Raw genomic sequence first — 10,987 nt, forward strand, 5'->3', positions numbered from 1 at the left:
GTACGATTCAGCAGCGTTGAAAATTCCGTCTGATTTGCGGACCAACAACAACCCCAGCCTTAACCTCTGCTTCTGATAATTTCTGAAAAAATATCCTCAAGTATTCAAACGCTTCTGAGGTTTAATCTAGTTTTTTAACAAATTGTTTAAATAGAAATAGAATTTAATATATATATTATATTGAATTCACCATTTAATTAAAATTTGCTGATTACCTTCCAAACATCTTTTACAATTATTACAAGCAACATGTGGAGCTCATATCTTGTCTTGATTCCGAACAGGACAATTATAATATGCTTCGTAGGATTCACGTGAACGTGAGATGTATTTAATTTATATTTTACGTATCGAACTTTAATATATTGCCTATATATATGACAAAATGCATCAGCATCATATTTACACTTTTGCGACGACTTTTTAAGGTATTCTAGATTTGTACAAAACACCTGATCGATATATGAGTATATATTATGAGTATATATATATATATATATATACTCATAAAATGTTATTCCTCTCCACGTTTCTTTGTTCGTTCGTTCTTTATCGTTCTATATCTAAATTCGTTCTTTATCAGAGCATTTCATGATTATATTAATTCAATTAATTCAATTTGAAAGCACATAAAGCTGTACAATAGATTTCTAGCACTTCTCACATTGTACAAAAGTATTTCTTGGAAAAGAAGATGTAATAGCTACCACAAAGAGATATATTTTAGACTGTCTGAAAAACTAATACTATGAAATTTGTGCATTCAGAAAATGAAGAATCTTTGAAGTCGAGGGAAGTTATATTGAAAAAATAAAGCAAATTTTTGTAACTATAAATGAAAATGTCCGGAAATTTCTATTTCATTTCCGCAGCATATGCTTATTGAACAACTTAAATATTGTCTCGATAATATCCTGAGATGTCAAAAGAAAAAAGAAAATAAAAACACATAATAATCAAAAACTATTGGTTTATTTTATTTAATGAAAACATCACCTGCACTAATATGGAAAACAACCAATCCTTAATACCTATGTCTTTTCAGAACATAATTAACTACCTTGAGAAACCCAATTTAGAAGCAAATACAACATTTTTCATTATTTTCGTCATTATATTGAGTAACATAGAAGAAACGAGTGTCTACGTCTCTATTTACATCAAACTGACTCAGTCGACAGGGTGATCCTAAGAATCATGAATAAGCTGACAGAAATTGTTCTGAGGCACCCTGAATAATGAGACTTTGAATACATTGATGCTATCAAAATCATCTCTCAACTGTAACTTTACGAAATTATTTGGGCAATAAAGGATCTTAGTTCGTGGATAAAAATGTAATAAAAAAAATAGACACCAAAAAAATGTTGTGATATGGCCCTACGTCTATCTTTAAACATTAAACAATACTTAAATAGTACAAAGTACAGACAAAACGATTTTATAACAATGGAAATAACAAAACAAGATTTATTCAAGGAAGGTCTGATGCTGAATTTATAAAAATGTTTAAAAAATAAATATATTAGTAAAATTGTCAAGCATAAAAAGATTAGTTTTTAACATGGTTTGAAGTATCTTGTTGGAGACGCTTTCGTATAGTTTTTCGCAGAAACCTGTAAATTTTCTAAATTATTTTAAGCAGGATATATTTCAGAAAACCAACAATACATTAAGAACATAGGATTGTTGCATATTCTTGGAGAAGTAATTTGTTTATGTTATTTAGTGTTATATTTTTTTACTTTAAAAGCACTCAACTATTACCACTAGTTTTTCAAATATTTCCTGTAGTTTATCCCATTTGGGCATTATCTCATGTTCCTTAACAGGTCGATTGAAAAGTCCCCGGTCTACCATTGTAAAACACATTTTTTGGCAAAATTACTTATTTTATTCAGCATAATATCCTTCAAGGGTGATACTGATTGAATAGGAAATAGCCACTGCGGGCCAGATCTGGAAATGGACCGATTTTTGCCATCGTTTTCACTGACTTGTGAAACGGTGCATTTTCTTGGTGAAACGCCACTTTGTTTTACTTCAAATGCGGCCGTTTTCGGCGATTTCGTCCTTCAAACGATCCAATACCGCTATATAATGGTCGCTGTTGACGGTCCTTCCTTATTCAACGTAGTCAATGAAAATTATTCCACGCGCATCCCAAAATACAGACTGCTATTTAATTTCTGTTTTTGTCGGTAACAACCTCTTTTGGGCATCCACTATGTTTGCCGTCTTCGGTGTTCATTTCACCACATCTAAACTTAGCGTACCGATCCTTGATGGTTGATTTTCCTGGGGCAGTGTCCGGAAACTCGACATCAAGACAAGTTTTTGCTTCAACTGTATTTTTTTCCTTCAAAAAGCAATATTTTATCAACACGCGAAATTCCTTTTTATCAATTTTTTTCGCAATAACAAAAATTGTTTCACTCAAAATGCTACAATTCACAAACTAATGGTCCGACAGCTGTCAAATTTATACACGCATCTTTGGAGGGTTAGAGCTAACTAAAAAAACATATGGATTTAATTCTGGTAGCGCCATCTATGTGTCAGGCCGGGAACTTTCATTTGACCTGTTATTAATATGTAAAACTTTGATATACAAACAAAAGTAAAGTAAACACAATAATAGAAAAAAGCCTTCAATAATAAGCATCTTTATCAAACTCTTAATTAAGATAACAATTGAACCTACTGATTCCGTCGACGCTTCATTGATTTAATATTAACCAATTGGCAGTGGCACAAACTATTTATATCGTATCCGCAAATAAAGATGTAATTGACATTAAAACAAAATAAACCTCTATTCGTTACATTAATTGAGTATTTTGACATTTATTATATGTTTTGTTGTCGAATGTTAATGGCATAGAAGCAGGTCGATCAACGAATTGATATTATCCAACGTGACCTTCGTTTATAAAAATATACCGTTGAATGGTAAAGAATAAATATTATATCTTACATCTTTGAACGCATATGGTCCTTGTTTTTTACTCATCCTTTTATAGTCCGGATATTAATATAAAAAAAACATATAATGTTTTATTTAAATGAAAATGTTACTACTACATACTTGTACAGATAACATATAACATATTGGTCAAGTATAAGGGTTCCAAGAGGTGGAAATAAAAGCTTAAACCGAACGAAACCATCATGAAACATTGCTATGAATAGCAATTAGCTTATACCATATACTGTAAGTGTATAGTAATGTAAGTGTATGGTATGAGCTAATCATTGAATGAAAAAAATCAATAAATAAGCAAAAAAAGTGTTTAGTTCCAATATAAAAACTTAAATGAAAATATATAATCTGGAAATCACCTCTCACTCGCCACATTGTTTTACTTCAAATGCGGCCGTTTTTGTCGATTTCGTCCTTCAAACGATCCAATAACGCTATATAATGGTCGCTGTTAACGGTCCTTCCTTATTCAACCTAGTCAATGAAAAGTATTCCATGCTTATCCCAAAATATACAATACATAGGCAATGGTGAATACAAGGTATTGCCCCTTCCACTGTGTCTTATTAAAATATATCACAGTTTAAAACCCATGTTAAGCTAATACCGTAAAAAGAGATGTCAAAATGTAATAATAGAAACAAGCAATAGTAGCTTCTAAATAACAGTAAACTATTATTTTTTGGTTCATCTTTCTATAAAAATTCCCTCACGGGGTCTGGGTTCCTCCAGATACGGGGAGTGACGCCCCCGGGGCCCGAGTCTCCAGATGGAGGAGTTTTAGCTCACCAAGACCATCATCGTGTTCATATAGTTCACATAGTAATCAGAAGCCTAGTTCCTATAAAATTGCACAGATGATTTTCTTTCATGGTGTATTTTCAGCAGCTTCACTTTTATTAAAAATAACTTCGAAAAAGGAGGAGGTTTTTGTTCTCAATCTTGTTCTCATTCATGTTCAATGTATGTTCGCCGAATTGGCCGTCAATTATGGACCGATTTTCATTTTTTTTTTATTCAAAAAAACACACTTCCGAGGTGGTCCCGTCGAAATCAAGTCAGGATATGATGGGGAAGGGGGGAAATCGAGGGAAACGCTCAAATTTCAAAGGCGCGTACAAAGTTTCCACCTATTTTTTTATCTAAAATAATCAGATATTTTTTTATAATGTTATTACTGAGCTGTGTGTTAGAAAATCGGATGTCGCTCAGTGCAAAAGGCATTCAGTTTGCTTTTTGATCACTAACTATAACATAAGACCTCATAGAAATATTCTAGACAATTGCTTCTATGATGTAATTGTTAAAGCATTTAGCTCCCAATGGCAGGTTGCGAGTTACAATATTTCTCAAATCACCTAGGCTAGGTAGCGGACCCTGGAGCCTGAAGCGCCCCGTATTTCAATATTTTTTTCTTTATCTCTATTTCTCCTAATTCGGGCTGCAAATTTACTTGGCCTACCCAATGTAATATTAATTTATTGAGTAAATATCTAACACTAAAAAGAGAAAAATAAAATATTGTTAACAAAAAAATTGAACCGACTTCAAAAACTAAATAAGGATTTCACTAAAAATTTAAAAATAATCAAACTTAGATTTTTTACACAACAAAAAACATTTTAAAATAAAATATGTACATAATAATCGTTGTAATAACTAAACTAAAATCAAGAAAAACCTAATTTAACTTATCTACTGCGTGTATTTTATACTCTACTATATACACACAATTTAGCTTAATACCTACCTAAACCTATTTATCTATCCACAATATTAGTTTAACTACTACCAACTGATTACTTTGAAGTCCGAGATTTTCCGAGTTATGCTCTTTTCCTAACAACAGTTATCCGATGCCTTGAAAAATTAATGGCAAAGAATCATCGATTATAATGAGTTGGTTGCAAAATAATTTAACACTGATATTTCTGGGCGAAACATTGAACCAATTAATTTTCGATAGTCACTTTTGAAGCCGTAGAGGTAGTTTTACAGAAACCAGAATAAATGGGAGTTAGAAGAGGTAGTGTCCCAGCTATATGGTGCGTACATAAAATTGTTTCCAACCTATTTCTCTCAATTTTTGATCAATTCTAGCCCTCTTTTAAACTGCCTGTTTCAGTTTCATGAGTTATAGTTGATAGTAAAGAACCAATTTAATGGTTTGAATTCGAGTTTGAGCAACCCATGATGAACAATCCCTTTCCATTGACGCTAATGTCACTTGTTTCAGAAATACCTCAATATCTTATTGTTTTAGCAGCGATCTACAAATGGAAACTTGGCCCATTAAATTTTTCATTATAAAATAATGTGGAACCTAATCATAAAACTACTTTTAGTTTCCAGTCTTCTGTAAATAGTTTTTAATAGATTATAGCAAATTTATAGCCGATTTTTAATTACATAGCAATGTCGCGTGATGAAACATATAGGTCTACCTCGATATATTTAAAAATTTCATCTATTTTTTTTTCTACGATTTGCAATCTAATAATAACAAGTCAATTGAAAAGTCCCCGGCCTACCATAGTAAAACAAATTCTTTGGCAAAATTAGTATTTTTTATTCAACATAATAACATAATTCCTTTCAAGGGTTATACACTGATTATAGCGACCCTCTAACTTTTCGATACCATTTTAGTAGTACGATTTGTCCTTTGCTTCAAAATAGGCCTCAGTTTCAGCGATCACCTCTTTATTCGACGAAAATTTCTTCCCAGCATTCTTTTGAGATCTGAGAACAGGAAATAGTCGCTGGGGGCTAGATCTGGAGAATACGGGGATGAGGAGTCAATTCGAAGCCCAATTCATGGATCTTTCACATTGTTTTTACTGACTTGTGATACGGCATTATCTTGATGAAACAGCACATTTTATTTCTCTAAATGCGGCGATTTTTCGGCGATTTCGTCCTTCAAACAATTCAATAACGTTATGTAATAATCGCTGTTGATGGTCCTTCCTTTTTCAAGGCAGTCAATGAAAATTATTACATGCGCATCCCAAAATACAGACGCCATAACCTTTCCAGCCAACTGTTGCGTTTTCCCAGGCTTTGGAGTGAGTTCATCGTGTGCAGTCCACTCGGATGACTGTCGATTGGACTTCGGACTGAAATAATGGAGCCATATTTCATCCATTTTCACATATTGATCCAAAAATACGGGTTTATTACGTTGTTTTTGGTCAAAAGTGAGCTCGCGCGGCACCCACTTTCCACGGAGCTATCTTCATCACGTTCAGTTGATATCTTTGGAGTGTCTGCTATTTCATTTAATTTCAATTTACGGTCATTCAAAATTATTTTGTGGATTTTTTAATGTTTTCTTCGGTAACAACCTCTTTTGGGCATCCACTGCCTTCACCGTCATCGGTGCTCATTTCACCACGTCTAAACTTAGCATATCAATCCTTGATGAATAATATTCCTGGAGCAGTGTTCGTAAATTCGGAACTAAGTCAAGTTTTTACTTCATCTCGATTTTTTCCCTTCAAAAATTAATATTTTATCAAGACGCAAAATTCCTTTTTATCCATTTTTTGTCACAATGACAAAAGTTGCTTCACTGAAAATGTTATAATTCACAAACTAATGATCCGACAGCTGTCAAGTTTAGACACACATCTTTTGAGGGTTAGGGCTTACAAAAAAAAACATATGGATTTAATTATAGTAGCGGCATCTATGTGTCAGGCCGGGGACTTTTCAATTGATCTGTTAAAATATTTGAAAGAACAATCCATCCATGAATTCATCTTGCCTTATTTATCAGACATTACATGATCTTGCCAGGCTTTTACATTAATATTAAAGGAATTAAAAGTAGATGCTCTTAATGTGTATTAAATCGCATCGGCTACAGTTGTAGTCAACTTCATGTTGAAATTGCAAATGACAAGCTTCATTTTTTATTACGTACTATTTCGTCGAAGTGTGAACCAAAAAAAATCAGTGCATTGAAAATGTCTCAAATTGTACCGAGTAAATCGCATTTGCCGGGCGTTTTACTTTTTCGTTCAATTTAAAGAAAAAGGCAGCTGAAGGTCATTGAATACTGTGTATAGATATAATGTGTGTTTATGACGATGCTTCATCGATTTCTATATATGAATACTGGTTTCTACCTTTTAAAGTGATGATATTGTCATCGAAGACAAAGAGCTTTCTGGACAGCCAAACAAATTTGATAATTTGTATAAAATGCAACAAGTATATTCAGAATTGTTGGGACTAGTTCAAGAATTAGCATTGAGGAACATGTCCCTGATTCAAATGCTTGGATATTTTGTGCCGTATGAATTGAAGTGAGGCGTGAGTTCATGTGTGAAATACTGCTTCAATGGTAAAATCGAAAAGGTTTTTTGTATCGCATTTATACTGGTTATGAAAAGTGGATTCAGTACGATAATCCAGCGCGAAAAAAATCATGTGTAATCTGATCATGCATCAACGCGGAGTATCCATGGCTCCATGTTCTCTGTTTGGTGGGATCAGCTTGGTGTGATATACTATGAACTGCTAAAACCTAATGACACAACAATGTTATTCTTCAACATGTCGATGCTCGACTATATATTACGAAACCGGCGAAAACATACTTAAAAATATTAAAATGATAAGTACTACACCACGAGCCCTACTCTTCGGATACATAAATCGTGATTTTCTTTCTAGATAAAATCCGTAAATTGCCTGAAAGATGGTAAAGGTAACCACTATGGGTAAAGTTTATTCTGAATAAAATACATTGCACTGATTTGCAAGCAAACATGAGCTTCAAATAAAAAAACTCCTTTAAAACTAATTTATAGGCCTAATACTAAGTACCGCTTCCTATAGTTTATGATGGCAACTAGCATCGGGAACTATCGACTGAGAACAGTAGAAACAGTCGATACTCAAAAGACTAGCTGGCTAGTAAAATACACAGATCGACTGTTTTTTTTTCACGATATTAACGTGCAGTTTACAATTTCATGTTAAACGAAGTAGAATTACTTTTATATTTGAATGTTCTGTGGATCTGTAAAAAGGAATGGAATAATACCCCACAAATATTTTGTCGTAACAAAATCTATAAACTAAAGATGTACAATAACCATAAATACTCAATAAAAATTAAACATATACCTAATCATAGAAAAAAAACTAATCCATGACATAATTAAAAATGATCGCACAATAACTACTAAAGTTTTTTTAAACAAAGTAAATGCTTTATTTATTATTGAACGAAAATATTTTTTAACAAAAATCGAAAATTATTACCATTAAAAGAGTCAAATGTATTTTACTATTTATCATTTACAATTTTAATCTTTTTACCCTAACAATTAACAATATTGAAAAGTATCATTCCAAAACACTGCTATATTAATATATTGTTATTTACAAGCAAACTACCAAAAAATCATAAAACTATATATATTACATATAAATTTATATAAATTCGGCATATTTTTGTCAACGACGCGGCTAGGACTACAGAGCTAGAACGTTAAAAATCAGTCGAATGAAACTAGTAGAATCAAAAATAGTAACTAAAAGTGCACGACTGAAACACTCGATAATAAATAGTAACAAAATCGAACGAACCGAAAATAGCGACTGAAAACAGTCACTGGTAAATAATAGTAAAATCAGTCGAACCAAAAATTGCTACTGAAACAGTGGATAGTAGAAAGTAGTTAATTACTGAACAGTCGATAGTCGTTTTCAGTCGATAGTTCCCAATGCTAATGGCAACCCAAGTTGAAATCACTTTCGAATAGAGATATTTTTATTCCAGAGCGCTAATAAAAAAATTGGAAAAAGAATATCGATTAAAAATATCATTCCAAAATACTGCTATATTAATATATTGTTATTTACAAGCAAACTACCAAAAAATCATAAAACTTATACTTTCATCCTTACTTATTACATATAAATGTATATAAGTTCGGCATATTTTTGTCAACGACGCGGCTAGGACTACAGAGCTAGAACGTTAAAAATCAGTCGAATAAAACTAGTAGAACCAAAAATAGTAACTAAAAGTACACGACTGAAACAGTCGATAGTAAATAGTAACAAAATCGGTCGGACCGAAAATAGCGACTAAAAACAGTCACTGGTAAAAAGTAGGAAAAACAGTTGAACCAAAAATAGCTACTGAAAGTCGACAGTAGAAAGTAGTCAATTACTGAACAGTCGATGGTCGTTTTTAGTCGATAGTTTTCAATGCTAATGGCAAGCCAAGTTGAATTCACTTTCGAATAGACATATATTTATTCCAGGGCGCTAATAAAAAAATTGGAAAAAAATATCGACTATCCCTATTACGTTGTTATTATGTTGAGAATCTTGAAAAATATCATTCTAAAATACTGTTATATTAATATATTGTTATTTACAAGCAAACTACCAAAAAAGCATAAAACTTACACTTTCATACTTACTTATCATATATAAATTTATATAAGTTCGGCATATTTTTGTCAACGACGCGGCTAGGACTACAGAGCTAGAACGTTAAAAATCAGTCGAATGAAACTAGTAGAACCGAAAATAGTAACTAAAAGTACACGACTGAAACAGTCGATAGTAAATAGTAACAAAATCGGTCGGACCGAAAATAGCGACTAAAAACGTCACTGATAAATAGTAGTAAAATCAGTTGAACCAAAAATAGCTACTGAAAGTCGATAGTAGAAAGTAGTCAATTACTGAACAGTCGATGGTCGTTTTCAGTCGATAGTTTTCAATGCTAATGGCAAGCCAAGTTGAATTCACTTTCGAATAGACATATATTTATTCCAGAGCGCTAATAAAAAATTGGAAAAAAATATCGATTATCCCTATTACGTTGTTATTATGTTGAGAATCTTGAAAAATATCATTCTAAAATACTGTTATATTAATATATTGTTATTTACAAGCAAACTACCAAAAAAGCATAAAACTTACACTTTCATACTTACTTATCATATATAAATTTATATAAGTTCGGCATATTTTTGTCAACGACGCGGCTAGGACTACAGAGCTAGAACGTTAAAAATCAGTCGAATGAAACTAGTAGAACCGAAAATAGTAACTAAAAGTACACGACTGAAACAGTCGATAGTAAATAGTAACAAAATCAGTCGAACCAAAAATAGCTACTGAAAGTCGATAGTAGAAAGTAGTCAATTACTGAACAGTCGATAGTCGTTTTCAGTCGATAGTTTTCAATGCTAATGGCAACCCAAGTTCAATTCACTTTCGAATAGACATATATTTATTCCAGAGCGCTAATAAAAAAATTGGAAAAAAATATCGACTATCCCTATTACGTTGCTATTACGTTGAGAATCTTGAAAAGTATCATTCCAAAATACTGCTATATTAATATATTGTTATTTCCACGCAAACTACCAAAAAATCATAAGCCTTACACTTACATACTTACTTATCATATATAAATTTATATAAGTTCGGCATATTTTTGTCAACGACGCGGCTAGGACTACAGAGCTAGAACGTTAAAAATCAGTCGAATGAAACTAGTAGAACCGAAAATAGTAACTAAAAGTACACGACTGAAACAGTCGATAGTAAATAGTAACAAAATCGGTCGGACCGAAAATAGCGACTAAAAACAGTCACTGGTAAAAAGTAGGAAAATCAGTTGAACCAAAAATAGCTACTGAAAGTCGACAGTAGAAAGTAGTCAATTACTGAACAGTCGATAGTCGTTTTCAGTCGATAGTTCCCAATGCTAACGGCAACCCAAGTTGAATTCACTTTCGAATAGACATATATTTATTCCAGAGCGCTAATAAAAAAATTGGAAAAAAATATCGATTGTCAATAATCAATATTTTATAACAAAGCATCAAATTTTTTTAAAGAGCCTTCAAAATTAACGGACAATCCTCGTATTATGTTACATAATAAAATCGCGTTGCATATAACAGCGTTCTCTAATGAATGATGTTTGTTTTGATGTTCTGTTCCAAGTTCTTCGCCGAC

The sequence above is a fragment of the Rhynchophorus ferrugineus genome, unplaced genomic scaffold, assembly GCF_030347505.1.
Source record: "Rhynchophorus ferrugineus isolate W39M unplaced genomic scaffold, kcgeb_rfMv2 rfM10, whole genome shotgun sequence".
Classification (NCBI taxonomy): Eukaryota; Metazoa; Arthropoda; class Insecta; order Coleoptera; family Curculionidae; genus Rhynchophorus; species Rhynchophorus ferrugineus.